Genomic DNA, 22,545 nt, shown 5'->3' with positions numbered 1-22,545 from the left:
GTAACACGTTTCCATATGTATGTCCAGGTTCAATGAATCTGGTAACACGTTTCACTCGGTGTATATCAATTTGGTGTGTCATCTTTGCTGCTCGGTAGACATGAAAAGATACTTGGTAGACAACTCGGTGCTTACTGGGCTCTGTGACTAGTTTCTTCTATTACCGACTGCGTTGTGCATACCGACTGAATATTTCGGTAGAGTTAACCGACTAGAGTATATAGAATAACTTTGAACATAAGACTAATGGCAATCTTAGTAAGTAGTAACAATCTCCCCTTTTGACATTAGTTGATATGTTTGACAAAAACTACTTTCAAAGTTATAACTCAAAAATCTATATACTTGCAAAATTGACTAAACTAACAATATATACATTTGTCAATGAAATAGTATATTCGGATATACTCCCCTTATCAATATATTGTACAACACTCTGATTTTGCATGCTCGGTGATCAATATTATGTGTGTTGCTCTTGTTCTGTGCTTACTGCTCTGTTCTCTACTCGGTATACTCTGCTCTTGGATACTCTACTCACTCTGCTCAGTATACTCCCTCTGTATACTACACTCCTGTTGTTTGATACTTTGAATACTATATCACTCCCCCTTTTTGACAAACATCAAGATTTAGTTACCATTTGGTGGTGGTAACTGGTCAAAAATGGATTTGTACCTTGTCCGTGCTTCGGTGAGAGCAATAGAGAGGGCATTCTTTACACTGTCCATTAAAGAATTTTGTGCTTGAATATCAACCAATAAAGAAATTAAGCCATCTAATGTGCTTCCCTATTGTGTAGTAGATAGGTGAGTGGCTTGGTTAATCTATTCTTGGACGGATGAAAGATCAAGAAGGAATAATGTCTGAAGTGTCATTATATCTATCCAGATCTTGTGTTCGTCATTTCTTAGGTCCAATTGTTGAGCCATGAGCTGTTGTAACCTTGTATAAAAATTATGAACTAAATTGGGCTTAGAGGTCAACTTATTTGAGAGATCAGTGATCTCTTTCTCAATTGCTTCTATTTTATTTTTGATGTCTTTAAAGAATAAAGAAAATGTACAGAGTTTTCGAAATAAGTAAAGAATGTGCTTGATTTGAGGGGACAACTCAACAATAAATTTGACAAGTTTAATTTTGCCAAGAGCTATAGCTTTCTGTACCTCTTCTATCATCTTAGCAGTGAGCTCTTTGTCTTTTAGCTTGCTCAAATATTCAGATGCATCTACTCCAGATGTCTCTATCTGATTAAGGAGTTCATCTAGTTGAATATGGATGGCTGCATCGGTTGACACTGTAGCTTCAGGTAACATATCTAATAATAGTGTCTTTACCTTCTGAAGTACTTTGTTTTTCTTTTGTATGGCCATTTGTTTTTCTTTTTTGGCCTTTGCTTTGCATAGTTCACCGAAATCAATGAGTGCTTGCCCTTTTAATTTAGATATATCAACATTTGACAACACTATTGGTTTTGATAAATCAACTCTGAAACTATGCTTTTTCATTTTCTTTTCTTTACCTTTTACCGATTGAACTAGGACAATGGCTTGTGAGGCTTGTTGACCCTCGGTAGGTTGCTCGGTAGAGGAAACACTTTGGTCGGTTACTTTAGCCTCTGAAGTGTCCTTTGGTGTCTCAGTGCTTGTTGTCTCTATATTTGGTGTCTCGGTTACAACATTTGTAGTGCTAGACGGTACTTGAGAGGTCTTTTCTTGAGAAGTACCTTCTGTTGCTATAGACTTGTGACCTTCGGTGCCTTGCTCTGTATCCTGAGGGGCTTCGGTTGAGATAGGTTGATTGACCGGTGGATAAGGCTGAACTTGTTCCAAAACTGATTCACTGGATACAAGTTTTGCATATGCATTGCCTTCTATCATTTCCTGTTCTGGTGCCTCTGTATCCATGATATCTTCATCTATTTGAATGGTGTCAGCAAGGTCTTGCTCGGTGACATCAACTATTTCAATTTCCACTTGCTCACTAGCATCCTTGATTCTAAAGATTTCCTGCCACTTTTCTTTTGTTGCATTCTCTACATCTAAGTAGAGTCCATTCATCAATTTTAAAGCTCTTTGCTTGACTTGGAAGCTCTTGTGGTAGTTTGTCAGATTTTCTTTTATTTCATCTACCGACATGTCTGGAAAGAGATGTACCAGACTTCTTTCTCTCATTTGCATTTTCATGTCTATTGCATATTTCCACCTGTTATCAATATGTGCATATAATTCTTTTGGAAGAGAATTAGATACTTCCAATGGGACCACTCAAAATTTCAAAAGTGTGCAAATGACAGCTTCTTCAATTTGTCGCTTTTCATCAGTAGATCTGGATTCATATTTAACATATCTGAATCCTCCAAATCCACTATATTCCTTCAGATTAGCACAAAAGTTTTCAACACTATGTACATCTTCCTTTGTACTTTTGACAATTTGAAATTTGCTTGCATTCTCAGATTCGATATCACTAGACTCTTTTGCCAAAATGAGTCTCTGAGTAGATTTCTTGTAAGTCTTTGTTACCTTAGGAGCAATAACACTCTTTGTTTTCTTACTCGGTGAAGCTGCAGATGCTCTTGTATTAGGTCGCTTAGCAGGAGGGGTCGGTGAGGCCTTAGATGTGTCCTGTTTCTTTCTTTTCAACACTTTTCCCTTAGGCAATTCGGTGCCCAGTGTTATAGCTGCCTCTTGGGCTTCAAATTCCTCTTCGGTAACTACTAGAGTGCCTTTGTCAGGTGTGGAGGAAGAATCTTCTCCGAATTTCTTCGATAATGCCTTTATCATCTTTGTTGCCTTCCTTGTAGCTTTGCGTACTACAATGCTCATTTTTACTTTTTCCTTCACTTCTTCATAGGTTCCATACCTCAGCTTGGTAGCATGCCTTGGTAGTGTAAGAAATGCATCAATTTGTTGTTGTGTGATGTCAAAGTCAATCTCGTAACCCATAGGTGGCAAAGATTGAGTTCTTGGTTCCACAGCATTCACATAACAGTAATCTATGTCCACTTAAAAACATATATCATTTTTGTGTTTCTCCACTAGCTTGGGTAGAATTCGCTATCTATTATGCATTTTCTCCTGAAACTTACTGAAGTAATCATCCATAATATCATTAAAATTATCACCTAGCTTCTTGATGAAGTCATTGATCTGATGGGTGATTGGTCGATGTAGTTCCCAGACAACATTACCGACTGTTGGAAAGAATTTTCAAAATAGAAAAACATGCATACTAACAATGATCCAAACTTTAGTGTATTGGCCGAGTTGTTCTTCTTTGGCTTCTTGATGGTGTTCAGATTCTCAAACAGGTTTTTTAGTAACACCTCACGTAAGTCAATTTTCATGCCTTTCTTCACAATTTTATATGCTAAGTCTATTGCTGCATAGGGTACATTGTTTTCCCTTGCCGATTGGAAGAAACAATAACCAATTACTCTAATGGCAAACTTTAGTTTTGCATCAGTGACATTGTTCAATTTCAGTCCTCTGCAATCTGATTCTACTCCATTTAAACTGATCAATTCTTTCTGTGATATCATCTTCTGAGCTCAGGCATGATCATAAATAGGGTAACCGGTGATCACATGAATGATTTCCTTGGTGATCTTAAATGGTTGCTCTTCTAGCCACATGAAATCATCGTGAACTCTGCTCAGAACAAACTTGACCCACTGGGGTTTGAACACACGGAGATAAGTTAGGGCTTCAGTCAATCCCTTGATCTTGATGTGCTCATACTTGCTATCCAATTTACCATCGGTGCACAATTCATCATATGTGTCTTTAATTTCAATGTGACTGAGTTCTTCAACATGACATTTGGTGAAGAATCTCACATCCTCGACTAATAAAACTCTATCTGGGATGAGGGAAAATGCAGTTTTGTCATCCGGTTCAGATGCAACTTTGGGAGTCAAAGAGTATTTTAGTGAGGGCTTTTCAACATTCTTGACAACAATGGGGTCTTGGATCTTAGGTGCCATTGAAAATTCCAGATAAAACTAACAAAAGATCCTTAGGGTTTGAAGATTTTCAAATGGCAGACGCTTCACACTTCGCAGATAATAATAACTTGATAAGATCGGTAAACCAGCTTAACAATGCTATGAGATTGATGTAAATACCTTGAATTTTTCTTTGTAGGAGGTTTGATTGCCTTTGAATCGCTTGCTCTGCTCTCTTGAAAACTTGGTGAGTGAAAAATGACCGCATAAAATGCTTTAAGTACACAATATACCTTATCGGGCTCCGTGCAGGTTAGGTAAAAAATAATAAATGCACTCGGTTCCATTAAACTTTCTTTCCTTTTGCACTTTAACCGAGTAACCAAACTTCCTTTATTTACCGACTTGACAGGCTTCCCATATTCACTGACTTGACAGGTTTCCTATATAGTGCTTCAAAAAGACTTGATAGAATTTCAAACTAACTACTACATCTTAGCTATGCAAATTTTGAATTAAGTGCATAATAAAGTAGGAACTGTTAAGATTTAATCTTTGAGAGAATGTAGTCCCTTCATACCTTTACCGATTAATTTGGAATAGGTGCACCTAACTCGGTAGGTAAGGTGCTTTCTTCATTTGACACAATTTCCTTCTTTTTCCAAATCATCTTTTATTTCTCTTTTATTTCTTCAGTGTCTTCTCTAGGTTGATCTCTGCAATCTCCAACCAAGTGTTCAACTTTGTGACAATGAAAACATGCCATACCAAGATTTCTCCATGATCTTCGGTTGTTCATCCCAAACCTTATAAAGCAGTTGGCACTTATATGTCCATATCTTCCACAACATTCACACCATATCCTTGTATTGTAGTCCCATGGTACTATAGAATATTGTCGGTAAGGATCTTTGTGAGTTCGGTAGCTTCCAATGTTTGCTCGGTGTGCATACCACATATGGTTCTTTTGCTTAAACCAACACTTCTTGATATTATGTCCATATCTATTACAGTTTTTACAAAACCCTTTGAATTTTGCATTCTTATAATTGTTAATAGACTTTGTCCTACATTGGTTAGATGTGTGACCATAATTATTGCAATTGTAACAATAACCATTAGACTTAGTGACATTTGGTTGCTTACCTTTTCTGATTTGACACATGTTGGCAGTATGACCTTGATTTCCATAGTAGTTGCAAATAGGCTTCTTTCTTTTGATGTTCTTCTTGATTCCAACTTGTTTTGATGATTCTCCTCTCTCGGTAGTACGAATTCCTTTCTCAGTAGAGTCTTTTCCTTTGTAACCGAGTCTTGAATCTTTGTTGGGTCATCTTGTATTCAGTTGCTCATCCAACATCTTTGATGCTTCATAACTCTTCTTCAGTGATTCTTTGGATTTCTTCTTTGTTTCAAGTTTATTGGTCAACCTTAATACTTCAAGTTTCAATGCTTGATTCTCATCATCTTTCATATTTGCTTCATGATGTGCATAACCTAGTTGATCTGACAGATTTTGTTGAATCCCGGTCAACCTTGTGATTTCATCATTCTTTTCAAATACTAATGCTTCAAGCTGTTGTTTCTCTCTTTCTAGATCTCTTACTTTATCCTTAGCTGTCCTTAATGCATCAAGATTTTCAGTCATCTGTGTGTTGAAATGTTCATGTTCTCTTTTCATTGCTTTTAGTTGATCAATTGGTGCTTTGTTCTTTTCTTTCAATACTCCAATCATTTCTTCAGTCTCTTCAGATATACTGTTCTCAGATGATGTCTCAATTTGTTCCACTAGCTCTTTAGAGTCTTGTAAATCATCAGATAATCTTCTTCTCACTTTCAAAGATTTTTGCATTTGTCTTTGCATGTCTACAATCACTTGATTAGCATGATCCAACTCTTCTTGCAGATACACAATCCTCCGAGATTGTTTATAGCCTTCCATTGATAAGATCTTTCTCTTTAGGCAGTTAAACCCTTTTCCAAGATTCAAGCTCTGATACCAATTGTTAGGCCCAATATGGAAAGCTAATGTACTGAGAGGGGAGGGGTGAATCAGTACTTTAAAACTTTTCTTCAACAATATCTTTACTGTTAAGCATAAACTGAATAGTTCAGTAATATAACATAAAGCTAAAACAAATGAATGATAATCATACATGATTCACTCCATAACACTTATATTTTGGTTACATAGAAACTCTTGATTAGAGAGAAAAACTGTAGTGGGGGTGGCACCCACAACTTCACTACTGCAATAATAAAGATTGCTCAATTAGAGCTACATGTTTAGCTATTTCTGATAGCTTACCTTGTTAGGAGTATCAAGATCTGTTAGATCTACCTTGCTAAAGGATTTTATAACACTTAATCTAAATGTTCCACCTGGTTAGAGGCTTTACAATTTATAGACTTGATTAGAGTCTTTTACCCTGTTAAAGGTTTCTCTTACAACTTCAAAATATTACAATAAAATCATTACCAATATCTGCAACTTTACATCTGAAATGTTATAGCAGATTCTATGTGCTCAAATAAGATTACCTTGCTTATAGCATACCTCAGTAACCCATAAAGTAACTCGGTAAATCCTTTTGTTTACTCTATTCTTTGACTGTACTCTGAAAACCTTCTCGGTGACCTCTGTGTCTCTGTAACAGTCTTCATACACTTATGCACACACCCTTGTTTAATCCTCAACTCATGCTGTATATAAAGATCTCTTATGTCAGTGATCCATTCATTGCTTCGATCTTACAAACATGTTTATCAAATGAATAACCATGTAAAATACTGCATTGGTTAGATGACCTCAAAATCATACACAATCTTTAAGTGCAATTTCCAATGCGATAACGATTCTATGTACCTCGCATGTTTCCATATGTATGTCCAGGTTCAATGAATCTGGTAACACGTTTCACTTGGTGTATATCAACTCGGTGTGTCATCTTTGTTGCTCGATAGACATGAAAAGATACTCGATAGACAGCTCGATGCTTATTGGGCTTTGTGACTAGTTTCTTCTATTACCGACTGCGTTGTGCATACCGACTGAATATTTCAGTAGAGTTAACCAACTAGAGTATATAGAATAACTTTGAACATAAGACTAATGGCAATCTTAGTAACTAGTAACATAACCTTGTACGTAATAAGAACTAACAAAGTATTTTCAATGCGCTTATGTAAAGGCAAGAAATGTATCATATACACAACACTTGTCTTGAGACAAACAATAGAACAAGGAAACTACACTTGGATGTTTATCATATTTTAGTAAGATGTAGGCAAATGTCTACAATAATTGATTGCTATTGTTATCTAGACATCACAAACCAAAAAATAAACATTGAACACCACGACTCGACTGCAACTTGTATATTTTGTCATTATAAACAAAAACCAAAATAAAAACAATCTCTAATCTTTTGTGTCAATTCTTCTTTGATTTGTCGTGTTTGATCTCTATCTCAAACTATACAATGCTACTCTCCATACCATTCATATTTCTCTTCTCTTTACTTGCAATTTCTATTTTGACACATTCTGCAAAAGAGAAAATCCTCTCTCTCATTTGACCTTTTCCAAAACTCACTTGATCGGTCCTCCCTTCCTTTATCCCTAATCCATTTTTGCTATCCCACTCTCCTTTGTATCGATCGTTTGGTTTTATTATTTTTCAATAGCTCAAAGTCTCTCCTCTCGACAGTTGCGTCTCCTTTCTCTACTTTTTCAATCAATCCTCTCCCATTGTCTTTCAACCATTCCACACCTATTTCTGGTTCTCTACATAATGGTTTTTCACCAATGCCACCAAACTCTTCATAACCATATCTCAACGGAAGCATAGAACCAATGCTTAGCCAAACTAAAATTGAACAAAAATTACCAAACCGAAATAGAAAAGCAAAAAGGCCAAAAGTAGATTGATGCTCCTGCATCAATTGGGGAGAATACCACTTCAATCCACTTAAAAAATAATAGATACTACTTTCATACACTTCAATTGTCCAACATTTCAAGCCCACCATGTTTTAAATCACCACACCCAAAATAACCTATCTATTTAGCAACAAAAGACATATGATATAGTTTTGTCACATCTATATGCCAATACTTTCTAGTCATTGCTAAACATAACTATTCAAGGAATTACAAGGATAGGAAAGATGCACCTAATAACAAACATCAAGTCTACATTCATGAGGTCAACACCAAATGACCAATCACCATTATTGCTTCTTGGATCAATAAGTATCACAACATCAACATACAAGTATTGAAAATTTATTCTACCCTTTGAATACCAATCAGAGAAATGAGCCCCTATAAGGAAAAACATTTGCAACCTTCTAAAAATGCATGTACTTGATTTGATACATTCTAATAGATGAAATGGGCTTCATCAATCCAAAGTGCTACAACAAATTGATATTAAGTCATGTGAAGCATTCCCTAGTTATAACCACATCACATTTGGAGGATTATCAATCATTCTCTTCGATGACTTAGGCCAACTTGTCACCAATCAAGGACATCCCTATTTATGCTTCAACTTTCTATCTCAAGGGATTCACTTAGTGAACCTGAGTTATAGCAAGTGTGTTCATGGAATACTAAATAATCCCCCTATTTTCAAAAAGCATTTCCCTAAACACCCTTTTTGTCACCCCCTTCCAATACATGGCCTAAATTAAAAGCCCCCTATTTTTAACAAATATTATATTTTTTCATAGCTCAAATCAAAAAACCCCCCATTTTCACCAATAGGCAATATATTGTATCCTCATTTTTGGGATATTAAACTCCCCAATATGAATGCACGTGATATAATATTGCCTAGACAGTGAAGCCCCCATGCTTCCTATGGGGGGAAACTAGAGCATGGCTTTGCAAAATCTATAACATTAAGAATAGAGTATTTTGTCAAATCAGACAAGAGCCTATCCAAATTGATTTTTGTGCACTCCTCTCGAATTTACGAAATGCAAAGCGTACAATTAGAGATTGGAAACTTCTAATGTCATAATTAAGTTTGTCACTCACCTCTAAAGACATATCTATTTTCTTATCCTTCATTCATCTATTTGAAACAAACTAAATGTTTTCACTACATAATAAACACATGTTGTTGTCTTTAATAGCAAAGCTAGTTGCTCTATCCATTGCAAAAACAACTTAGGAGATTGACATGCTCAAATATAGATGAAGAACAATTTGAATCTAAGATCCTCTTATGTATTGTACAAGAGGCTATGTAATGTTCACATTTATGAGTGGAAACATGACTTGTGAATGGTGCACTTGGATATGTCAAAGCAATCATATACAAGGATGATAAAAAACCATCTCAACTTTCCTTATTTGTTGTTGTTTAGTTCAAAAATTACATAAGATCAGAGCTTGGGATCACAACAACACATAAATATCCCTATAAACATATGAGCCATGGTTTTCACCATCAAATACCACTAAAAATAGAATAGGCCTTAACAATACACAAATCACAAGGCCTTAAACTTCAAAGGGAAATAAAATCAACATCGACAACATTGACTAGTAGGGATTGACTCTCACAACCATTTTAAGAGTCTGTGAACTTGCAAGTCTTCACATACACCCTACCTTCACATTCCAAAGATATGCATACATATAACAAAGCCCATATGTTGCTTATCAAAAACACATAAAAAATAAGAGGAGACACACTTAACGACATTATCACATGCAAACTCTTCAAACAATAAAAAAGTGTTACAAAAACTCTAGGTTTATACCCTTATTTATTTCTTCAATCTTTTTTGGACTTGCATATCATTTACACAATTGTGCCTTTATGTTCATTTTTATTAATTACAAAAAGGCAAAAGTATTCAATATAGAATGACAAACAATTGGTCATCTAACACAAATATATTATTTGCATGTTCATTATATCTCTTTTCCTTTTTAATAGGCTCAACTTGTACAAAAAAATATTTCTTTTGATGCACTATATTATTCTATTATTGCTTCCAGTTTTATATAGTTTGTAAATTCACATAAAAAGAAAAAAAATACATTTTAAAATTATTCTCTTTATGCGATTCATTTCAAAGTAATTATCTTCCATCCTTCCAATTTCCACAAAATGGACATTAATATCCACAATATTATGTTTATTGCCCACATTATTACATATTCAAAAAACCAAATAATGTGAGAAATATCTCTGACTTATTTTTTATTTTTATTAAATAATACCTATTGTAAATACTTTCTTTCTTTACCATATAAATTTTATTTGTATATTCTGTTGAATATCAGGAATACTGAGAGGGGAGGGGTGAATCAATATTCCCTTGAACTTATTAAAACTTCTAACTAACCAATCACATAACATAATTTAAATGTAGTAAATGAAATAGACACATAACACTAGATTTATATATGTGGAAAACCTAATATGAGAAAAACCACGGAGAGATAGTTCTCTCTAGAATGATGTATTATGTATCCGGTTACACAATACAAGGGGTGGCTCACTACCGGTTTGGACTCACTGTCTGAATACAAAAAAATTGGCCTACAACCGGATAATGGAATATACAAAATTTGAATTGTTATAGTTGCATCTGCCACATGCATGAGCTACAGTTCCTTTGAAGTACTACAGTTCATTTGCATTTGAATTGTTATAGTTACATCTGCCACATGCATGAGCTACAGTTCCTTTGAAGTACTTGAGTTGTCTCATACATGAATTCATTGTACTTGATTCACACACCAAAATAGTGCCTTCCCCATACGTGAGGAGTTTAAAAGTTTAATTTAGAGATTCAACAATGCCTTTTTTAGTTTTGCTTATTTCAAATGAGATTCAATAAATATTAGAAAAAAAATAGAATAGAGATTTTATTTATTTTATGGAAAAATGAAAAGGAATATTTTTATTGAGAAAGATATTAATATTCGTTTGATGGATAAATAGATTTTATTTATATTTTTATATGTATAGACTTATATTTATAATTATATAAATGATATATTTATTTTTATCTATTGTGAAATGGTGATTTTCCTTAAAATGTGGTATTTGGGGAAAAATAGAGGAATTAGGAAAATCTGGGTCGATTGGCATTATTAAACGAAATTGGAAATAGATTTGCATGTTTAATTACTATATTCACATTTGTTCTAAAAAATGCAAGATTGGTCTATTTACTAATTGAGGAGTTTAACAGTGCCTTTTTTAGTTTTGCTTATTTCAAATGAGATTCAATAAATATTAGAAAAAAAAATATAATAGAGATTTTATTTATTTATTTATTTTATGGAAAAATGAAAAGGAATATTTTTATTGGGAAAGATATTAATATTTGTTTAATGGATAAATAGATTTTATTTATATTTTTATATGTATGGGCTTATATTTATAATTATATAAATGATATATTTATTTTTATCTATTGTGAAATGGTGAATTTCCTTAAAATGTGGTATTTTGGGAAAAATAGAGGAATTAGGAAAATCTGGGTCGATTGGCATTATTAAACGAAATTGGAAATAGATGTGCATGTTTAATTACTATATTCACATTTGTTCTAAAAAATGCAAGATCGATCAGTTTATTAAATGTGGTCATATGGTGGTTTTCATGGTTGTGCATTTCTCGGGTCCATATTTTGTCAATTGGTTAACCTTATGGGAGAGTTGATTTCGGCCAAGTGGTTTTCTACGGTATGAACTTCGTGTACTCTTTCATGTGTATACCTTGGTTTTGGGAGTTCGTGTGTTTTTGGTTAGTGTCACATGGGAGAGTGGCTTTTGATTGGGGGTCGTGCCCAAAGTGGTTAGCTGCACGCAGCCCATCAAAAGGTTGTTTAAGTAAGTGGTAACTTAATAATATTTAGGGGGCTTGGTAGATGAAACACTAATTAAGATAATTATGCCTCACTCATGGTTGAGTGCTAGTATAAACTTAGGATGCAGCGAGAAGGCTTGGAATGGCAAACCAACAACCTTGTCCTCATTAAAGGATTGTTTGGGTCCACATGAGACTTGGATGGGGCCGGGGGTTTGGGAGAGGTTACCAAGATAGCTCATGATGGGGGCTGGGACCTATGGAGGCCTTCTAGGATAACCATATCAAGCTATGTGATGACACTCTTCCCTTATGGTCACTAGTGTATAGTCTTGTTGATTTCCCTGTTATGATGTGAAGTCATGTTCTATGAGTTTCTGTTTGTGAGTTGATTCGATGTTTTGTGAGACCATGCATTCTTTCCTTGTTTTCTAGTGGGTCTTAGCACTATCTCCTAGCATGGTGGGGTGGTTCTTTTTGAGCCACATGGTCGGGTGGTAGTGCCACTTTCCATCGATATCATGTCCGCTTCCTTCTTGCGAGGGTTGTCTTTGCAAATGTTTTAGTTGCTCTTTGGACTTGATCATCTCCTTGTTCCAGTTGGATTTCCTTTGTACTCCTTGGATTCATTATTGTACCTATTTGAACCTTATGAGTTTAGTTGCATCATTTGTATTATCATGCCTTCTTGGCATGTTGTAAACTATGTAACTCATTATATGATCTTCTAGTTAATTCATATGTTATCCTGTAATTTAAAGGCAATGTAATTGAAATATTATAAGTTGTTAGATTTTGTAATGGTAAATATGGGGTTATTGAATGAGTTATTGTAATAAACTTGATGTATGTAATCATTAGTACGTAATGAAATCAAATGCAAGTATGTAATTTTAAGCATGTTTAATTCAATTCTTTATATGAATATCATTGCAATGTATTAGGGATACTTAACATGCATCATAAGTGGATAAGTGAACCTTATGCTTTCAGTTTCTTTTTAAAGTAATATTCATTGGAAACCCTTTAGGAATATGGTTAAGTCTTCTGCTTGTGTGATTAATCAGTGCAATGTTGAAACTTAATGCACCTTAATGATATGTTATGTTTTAAAAAAAAAATCCACTTTTATTCCTATGCTTTAGTGTGATCCTTTAGGGTTTCTTGGCGGGGCATTACATATACATCCACAATATTTTCACATATATAGTACAAAAGTAGTTGTTTTTCAACAACCATGCCTCTAATATGCAACACATATGGCAGTATATATCCACATCTATCCGACTGTCAAGTTAGCTCAACCAGAGGGGGTGAGATTGAACTTTACACATGCTACAACAATCAAAATATACACACGGTGTTGGCTTCCATCTTGAATCCTTAAACGCCTTGAAGAACATGCCTCCAAAATATATGGATAGGACTAGATCTAAAATATCTTAAGACATGTGCTATCATCACATTAGGATAAGACCAGGCCCCAAAAATACATCTGGTAAAGGTGAATATCATATACCTTGAAGCTATGCATACATACATTGCTTAATCAAGAGATATTGCATACATGAAGAATTTTTTTGAATTGATCTACATATATACATTGTAGATTAAACATGACATCCATGACATCAATGACAACAATTACAATAGGCCAACATATTCTTCATTCAAGATGGTTCATTTGGCATTATCATATGCACATATATGAAAAAATAATACATATATTGAATAAGATGCATGAAAATTATTATTCTCTTTATGCAATTCATTTCAAAGTAACTATATTCCTTACTTTAATTTTTTTAAAAATGGATGGCTATATCTACAATATTATGATCAATGCGTACTTTATTATATGACATGTTTCTCATTTTCAATTAAAAGACACTTTGTTATATGTCTCGTTTCTTTAGTATATAAATATGATGTGTCCATTCCTCATTCAAGATGGTTCATTTGCATAACCATATAGAAATATATGCAAAATAATAATGTATATTAAATTATATGTTAAAAAATTGTAACATTTCTTTATTTTTATAACTAGTACCATTCAAAGCAATAACTACCATTATATCACTTTTTCATTCTATTATGACCCACTTTATGTCTTGCTACAAAATACATCATTGTAAAAATGTTTAAATGTTTCCTTCTACACAAAAAAGTTATCAATCATGTATTATGAGTATTAACAAATGTTTTATATTTTGCCCCTCGCGAGCTATTGGAGCTGGCTTGAGTCTTGGGTTTTCTCCTCGAGGTCTTGGGTTTGACTCCCTGACACATGAATTATTCTGCCGCACACACTTGGGGGCGATTGCTGATCATCGCGCGACCTCAAGGACTAGTCTCGCATCAGATCGCCTCTCTCCTGAGCCCCAACTTGGTTGTTCATGGGCAAGGTAAGGTTAGGCTAGGACGTAGGGATACCTTGAGGAAAACAAAAAAAACAAAAACAAATGTTTTATATTTTCATGCTTTTGCATATATCAAACATCTAATGCTTATATGAGTTTTTTTATCTATGAAAAATGTTGTAGCATTTTTACCCTTTTTCTTATACAATATATAAATTTTATATCTTCATTATTTACTCAAAATGTTCCATTAAGTACATATATAACATAATTATCGTATTAATGTCATTTTTAAAAAACTCTCCAAGAACATATTTGTTATACTACATAAAACAAATAATTATCTCAATTTACTTTCTTATCAATTTTGAACAAAATCTAATTCATATTCTACTATTCTTTATTTTGAATACTACACTTTGTTTATCCTTTAATTGCTTTTGGTTTTGATTGTCTTTGTATTTTTTGGCAATCACATTCCATCAACATAATGCACAACAAGAAGATGGAGAATTGTAAATTGCAATTAAAGGAAGAACTAATAGATTGTGTAAAACTTGATAATATTAGTATTAGGCGAAGCGTACCAGTAGTGGTTATAGTTAATTTCATGCAACCATAGATCCTAAATGGAACATTGGATTTCGACCATTTTTTGTTGTTGTTATCTTCGTATGTGACTTAGCTGCTTATAGATAATGTTTTGGCTTTCGGGTAGTAGCAACACACGTCGTGCAATTAGTTATGTGCACAAGGGTCAAAAAGTACACATTTCAAATTGTTGCTCGATACCTACTTAAAGATGTTCCAATAACTGTCCACTCAAAATTGCCAGTATTTGTGGACAAATGTCTTAGTATTTGTGCACATATGTCCTAGTAGTGGTGCACAGATGGGCCAATTATGGATCAAAAAAGCTAAAAAGTGATCGGCTATTGGTACATGTGAAACTTGTTAATGAGCTTTTCATTAACATTTTTTTGGCTCCTTTAAAATTAGTAGTTGGGGGGTGGGGTGCACAAGGAGTGATTGACTATTGGAACGCGATCCACTACTGACGCTCTTCCCCTATACTTTGTCCATATAATTTTAGCTTATCTAAAAGTTTTTTGACATACCCATCACATACTCAAATACATTAATACTGATAGTATAATTTTAGATTTCTTTAAAAAAGTCCATAGTTATACTTATTTAAAATAGGATTTATTTTTCCTATGATTGTTGGGGAGGAATTAAGCCATGGGAAAAAGACTTGAAGATACAAAATATTTATTTATTTTTAAAAGAAAAATACTAACAAAGTCCATAAAAATAGTTGGGGTTTCATGGAGGGGGGGCTTCCTAAAAAATACAGCTAGAGCTGAATTTTTTAAAGAATATTTTAATGCTGTTGGTCCCATAAATTTTGTACTGTTTTCAGCTTAAAAATTTAAGCTCCTAAATTTAGGAAAGAAGTGGTCTCATGAATACATAGCTTTGTCTTATATTCTCTCTCCCTCCAAAATTATTTAGATATTTGACAAGTAGTATGTATCATTATTAAGCTGGTGAGACAATTTCTAACCCCACCTCAATTTCGTTCCTATATTTTACAATTTTTTTATAAATAATTCTATAATATAATTTTTAAAAAAATAATCCTGTAATATAATTTTTTTTTGGTTTCATAAGAACTTGTGTTCCATGAAATAGAACTCAGGAGACTTGCACCCTAAAAATAACATATGAAAACGCGTTTAAATCTTCTTCAATACTTGGCTATGTTTATATTTTTGTGTTATATATCAAACAATAAACGCAGTTTAAAAAAAAGCCGTTGAAACGTATGAATTTATAGCGCTCTGGTTTCCCAAGCTTGTGCAGGGTGCAGCTACAGTGGCCAATAGAGGATGGAAACGCTTGCTATCAGTGGGGCGAATGGTTCTGCAGCTGTCCTTGTTGATTGGCAAAATAACGGGGAAAGTTTTAAAAACGTAGGGTTTCATTTGTCAACTGAATTGGTGGTGGAGGAATAGCAGGTGTTTTTTTCACAATGCTTTGCTGTGGACAATTTATTGAATGCCTTTCATATTGGCACGAGCCCATGTATCTGTTTGATGCCATTTTGATGGCTTTCTTTGCTCCATCATTCGCTAATGGCTCTGTTTGCTCCTCAGTGAAATGCAGGTGCTGAAAATCCATGGCTATGAATTAGGGTATTCCAAGACAAAAGTGCCGGCAGTGGATATCGATGATCGCAGGTGGGGAGGAAATTTGAACGTTTTTTAAAGTAAAATAAACATATTTTTATCAGGGTTGGGAATTGAATACTTGCTGTTATTTTTGCATGTCGAGAAAATTTAAGGTTTTATGAGTGCTTATCAAGAGCTCATGAATTTTCTTTTTATTTTGGTTTTCCCAGCCACTGCTGGATCCACGGCAGTGGCTACAAGTTTTTTTTGTTTTTTCCTTTGTGGACGCAGATAAAGTCTATCATATACTATTCTTAGATATCTATTATAAATTAGAAGAAAGAAAGATTGCGAATAGATTTTCTTAGTTATACAAAGTATTTTTTGGTAATAATACATCATTTTAAAAATAAATATTTAAGGACTTCACAGTATGCGATTATAATATGATCCACAATAATTTCTTCTTCTAGAAAATGCTGTATGCAAATTGTTATGTGTTTGAGGATAAATTGTATCGATTTGAATAATTTTCTGTCTGATTTGAACTTGTATTAATTACTCAAACTGCAGAGACCTCAAGTTTACAAGTGGCAAACTTGAACTACTTTAAAAAATTGAAAAATGAATGAATGAATGAATGTATGAAGGAAATGATGTCCACGAGACTAAGCAGTCTAAAGTACCTGGAAACACAAAATTAACATGTTTTCATATTCCTTTGAATGGCAGCTCCTCTATGACTATTATGAATCTTGACCAAGAAACTTGCCATTTTGAAGCCTTGCCTCCTCAAATAGCTCATTCAGACTGCACACTTTCAAGTTGTTTTGGAACTGCCTACAAATATCCTGATGCGCTGCACACTGTATGATAAAGTGTCATCCAGTTTCAACCACCCCTTTGCTGTAAAAAATGCAAGTCCTTTCTTCCCAATCTTTCTTGTGGACTGCCCATCTACTTGTTTCACATCTAAGATGATGAGAATTGGTCCTTAATTATGCGATTAAAATTTTAACCTTTCCTTTAATTGCAGCCCTTAAATAGGCTTTTTTGTCATGCTTCCACATGGGGTCGAATTCTTTGACATGGTATGCTTTTCTGGTCAATCTGTTTTGTCCACATGACAGTCTTGAATTTTCTTAGCACCAACTTTTTTATCTCCTCATCAGTGTTCGGACATTCTTGCAAATTAATATCCCATTTGTCCATCCATTTTCTGTTTTGTATCCTCCAAGTCTTTTTCCTATGGCTTAATTCCTCCCCAACAATCATTTTGGGCCAGCGATGCTTATCTATGTTTTTCAAACTTTTTAAGTAGCTTAACAAACGAATTATCATTGATGCCTCTATTGGGAACATATCAGCCGCAGCTAAAAGGATCTCATAGCATATCATTGATTTGATTTTGAGACAACGATAGAGGACAACTGGCACAACTAACAAACCGAAAAGGGTTTTCTTGGTTTTCCAATCCCATAACTCCGCTTTCCTACATCTGTTTTGAAGAAGGTAAGAAGCTCTCCATCCTCCTTGAATCCTTTTTGTTCTACATGTCTCCCAACTGGGCCTATAGTGAAAATCAATTCCTAGGTACTTGTACTCTTCCACTACCTCCAAAGAACTTCCCATGAAGATAAAGTTAACTTTTTGCTTCTTCCTCTTCAAGGAAAACATTGTGACTTTGGTCTTGTTAGTATTCACCTGCATCCCAACCTCTTGAAAAAAGAGTTATAAAGCCTTCAAGCGTTCTCTCAAACCTTGGGCAGATTTTGCAATTAGAATAAGATCTTCTGCATACAAAAGCAACTTCATCACATAGCCTGCCAGTTGAATACCCTCTCAAACGGTATTGTTTGACCATTCTCAAGTTTATCAATATATAAGCCAAACATAATGGGGATAGAGGGCACCTTGTTTGACTCCAAAGTCGCTACCAAAGCATTTAGACATACCCTCTTTAGTTCTAATTTTAGCACTAACCTGCTCATAAAGCTTATGGAAGCCGCTCTCTAATCATTTGGAATCCCAAGTTCTTTTGTTCTACTCCAAAGCTTGTCCCTAGGAATAGTGGCAAAAGGTTTTTTGAAATCAATAGAGTAGAAAAAAGTCTCTTCGCTTTGGATGTCCCAAACTTTTTCAATGAAGTGCCTAAGAGTAATGTAGTCTTCAATGGTAGAATGCCTAGGCCTAAAGCTAGCCTGCCCTTATGCTCTTTTTCCCTTTTTTTCTGCCCAACTGCTGATTTTGTGTTCTATCATGCTCCCAAAAAGTTTCCAAAGAAGAGGATTGACCAAATAGTATGATAGAAGGATTATTGATGTCTCTACTTTTGTAAATAGGGATATCGACACTAGTTGTCCACTCAATCAGAGAGTTGCTTTATGTAACTGTTGTCACAAAAGTTTGCACCCTTGCTGAGCTATCAACTCAACAACCTTGTGAAACATGGAAACAATGTCGAAGTGTGGGACCTTAGGCAAGGGGGTTGAATCTCCGGAGAAGGCCGATTTCCTTCTCAATCCAAGTGCAGGTGTTGAACCAACTCAACACTCCAAATTCTACTTTTAAACCTATCCTAACAACTTCTAGAGAAAAGGGAAGAAGGAAAACTTAATATGAAAGGAAGTGATGCACAAAGAGAAGAGATGTTCCTCTCACCATTCGAAATGACACAAAGAACCAATTGAAACACCCTGGAGATGCACAAACTTCAGTTGCATGAATGCCCCAGACGCATGTATGGAGGTTAGAATTTGCTGAGTGTCAAAGGGGATAAGGTTTCCCACAAGTCACACTCAGAAAACAAGTTCACACAGCATAGACATGAGAGAAAGCCACATAACATACACTTATAATGAAGGTAAGGAAACATACACGACATGCATAAGTTGAAGCGAGGCAATGTTGATGTGTTTTCTATGCACATGCGAACATAGAATAAAATACCCAAAAGTATCTTATCCTCTCTTGATCAAAGTTTCTCAAATGCTGAAGATTTGCTTAAGGATCACTTGAGATAACTCCAAGGTTCTTGTATAAGTGAATCCTTCTTGTGTAGTCACCTTCCTTGATGTCCTTGTATTTGCCGATGAAGTTTTCCTCTTTGAAGTTGCATGGTGGCGGGGTCTTGCAATCCTCCTTTCACATCTGCAAAACATAACAAATATGATATCAAACACATATGATATATATGTTAAAGATGATAGCTTTGGTCAGATAAATATGATCATGAATGAGACTTACATCATTGGAATAATTTATATATGTATACCAATATACATAATAATAATAATTGAGTTTATTACTATTATAGATATTAATATACATATATTAATATTCTTGTCATGAATAAACTAAATTCGATTGAATGATCTAATGGCTGATCATATATCGATCATCATCTGCCAAGTATAAATCTGTGATCGTGCATGATCTAAACCCCGTCGATAGTGTGTATCGACTACCTTCTTCGATTTACCATAAAATCGATAATGTGTATCAATTTACCATAATCGATAATGTATATCGATTAATGATTCTTCATTTTAACATACCGACTGTGAATCGGTTATGTTAAATGAATTGTTAACTATCAATTAGAATCGGTTTGGTAAATGAAACGGTTTTGTGTTAATGAATTATGAAACTACCGATTATGAATCGGTATGATGTTTGTAATAATAAATGAATAGACATATCGGTGGAGAGACATGTCTATCCATCGATGTGCCTTCTCATTTATATATATATATATATATATATATATATATATATATATATATAATTCATGAACAAATTGATGAAGGGTGTTACAACAATCGATAAGTACATGCCTTTGAAGATCGATCTATTCTTTACACTCAGCAATATAATCATACTTGTCGAATTAACTTACTGTGTGCATTTATTAATTCCTCCTTACACTTGCAGCAACCTGCAAGATTCATAGGTTAGTAAGAGCATCATTTGTGAAACATAAAATTAAAAGATACCTCTATTCTATTTACTAAGAAATCTAATCTACATTAACAATATAACCTTCACAATCTCTTAATTTGACATGGTCTCTGATTTTTTGTGTGTTGCAGGTTTGATGAGTGCATTTAGAGAGGAGGTCGCTCCTTGGTTTGAGCAAATTCGTTGTCTTCTTGATGAATTTGCTTCTTTCTTTATGAATTTCGCTGTCACTATTGATTAAAGTCACTGCTTTTGGATCAGATTTTCTGTTGATGCTGATTGGATTCTTTGCCTTGCTGATGCAATTCGCTGTTGAAGGAAGAACTTGTTGTGTTTTGTTGATTGAATGAATGCTTTGAGTCCTCCTATATAGGCGCTTTTAGGGCAAAAGACATATTCTTTAGGGTGAAGGCCGACTTTACTCATGAATTTTGACATTTTGCTTTGTAACCTTAATGGATTTTCAATGTAGCTTTGCAAGATTTGCTAAATCGGCCTTTTGAAGCACCTTTTCTATTTGACATCAAGGCAGATTTTCATGAGACCTTTGCCATTCAAACCCTTGGTCAGATTTTTCAAAGGTCTTTGCAACACTTGACTTGGCAGTTTTTAAGGATGGCTTTGCAACTTTGCTTCATGGCGGCATTTGACAACACCATTGCAAGTTTAATGTAGTGGCGACTTTTAAGAAGACCTTTGCATCTTAGGATTGAGGCGGCATTCCAAGGGGGCTTTGCAACTTGTCACCTAGGCGGCTTTTTGAAAGACCATTGCATCTCAGGGTTGAGGCGGCAATTTGGAGGAGCTTTACAATTTTTCCCCTTGCGCGGCTTTTGGCAACACCTTTGCAACTTGGATTCTTGAGACACCATTGCATCTTTAGCTCTTGGCGGTTAATTAGAGGACCTTTGCAAATTGATCTTCAAGTCGGCATATTGAGGTACCATTTCAACTTTTGATGAAGGCGGCATTATGGGGGGTCATTGCAACTTTTGCTTGAAGGGGAAGATTTGAAGTAGCTTTGTATCTCAATCTCCAAGTTGAATTCTCTTGACTTCTTTGCAATTTCATGTTTACCATCGCAATCAAACCTTAGATCGGCTTTTCACACCACCTTTGCAACTAGACATCAAATCGGCATTTTAGGGGGTCATTGCAGGTTAGCCATCAAGTCGGATTTTTGAAGAGGCATTGCAACTCAACACCTAGGCGACATATCAGGACCCCATTGCAAGTAGATCAAGATGGCGGAAATTTTGATGTCCTTTGCATGTAATACTTGGATCGACTTTTTGAAGGAGCATTGCAAGTTAAGATCAAGACGACTTTTAGGGATACCATTGCAAGAATTGCTTCTTGGCGGCAATTAGAGGCACCATTGCAAGTCATCACCTTGGTGACATTTTGAGACCCCATTGCAACTCATTCTTGAAGTCGGATTTTCAAATCATAATTGCAATTTGATGATTGGGGCAACCTTTCTTGACACCTTTGCAAGGTATGATGAAGGCAACATTTGAGGATACCATTGCAATTCCTTACCTTAGGCGGCATTTTTGATGACCTTTTCAAGTCAGTCACTTGACCAGCGTTGCAATCTTCTTCTTAGTCGGCTAATTAGAGGATCTTTGCAATCCATTTACATCCAAAGCTTCATCAAGATTCTAAGGTTAAGTTTGCCATATTTCACCTTTTAGGCAAATCGTGATTCAAACTTCATCCTTTGTTAAAATCTTTGCTTACCAAATTGGCCATCTAAGGTTCCTTTGTACTAGATCTTGATGTAATTGAGACAAATCTTAATTTGCGTTCCTTATGCTCTTTTCAAACCATCATTGACCTAAGCCTAGTGATTTTGATAGTTCCACCTTTGTTACATAACTCTTAACTCATGAGTATCATCCTTAGTCATGGCGATTGGAATTGCTCTAGAACAAGGGAAACCATTTGAAGATAGGGTTGTATCTCATTTCATCTTGAAGAAAGTATTACATGTAAGAGGCTAATAGCAAAGACACGACAACTACCAAGACAACTAAGCTAAGGCAACTAACCTAGAAAGCGAAAAAAGTGGGGGTTTCCATTTGCAATGGGGCTATGTGTGAAAACGTCACAACATCTAGCGCCACCTCGAACAAATGTTCCTAAACATTTCAAAGATAAAGACTCAATCCATACTTAGAATCTCCAAAAAAATCAACCCAACTTATCTAGAGACTAGGAAAAATACTCAAGGTGGAAGAAGAATCCCAAACT

The 22,545-nt window shown here is 34.8% G+C and overlaps 1 long non-coding RNA gene across 2 annotated transcripts in view; it reads left to right on the top strand.

The window, feature by feature from the left end:
- The first annotated feature begins 15,827 nt into the window (after positions 1-15,827).
- The window catches only part of LOC131876384 (uncharacterized), a 66,839-nt gene continuing 60,121 nt past the window's right edge, over positions 15,828-22,545 (top strand). Inside the window, exons 1-2 of one of the 2 annotated variants that reach the window (XR_009372689.1) lie at positions 15,828-16,176; positions 16,315-16,398. This is a non-coding gene — a long non-coding RNA (uncharacterized LOC131876384). The remainder of the gene's footprint in view (positions 16,177-16,314; positions 16,399-22,545) is intronic. The other variant, XR_009372688.1, reaches the window with a different exon arrangement.

This window comes from Cryptomeria japonica, chromosome 5 (genome assembly GCF_030272615.1).
Source record: "Cryptomeria japonica chromosome 5, Sugi_1.0, whole genome shotgun sequence".
NCBI classification, from domain to species: Eukaryota; Viridiplantae; Streptophyta; class Pinopsida; order Cupressales; family Cupressaceae; genus Cryptomeria; species Cryptomeria japonica.
The sequence above is the reverse complement of the archived record's forward strand: the minus strand, read 5'-3'. Positions and strand labels throughout refer to the sequence as shown.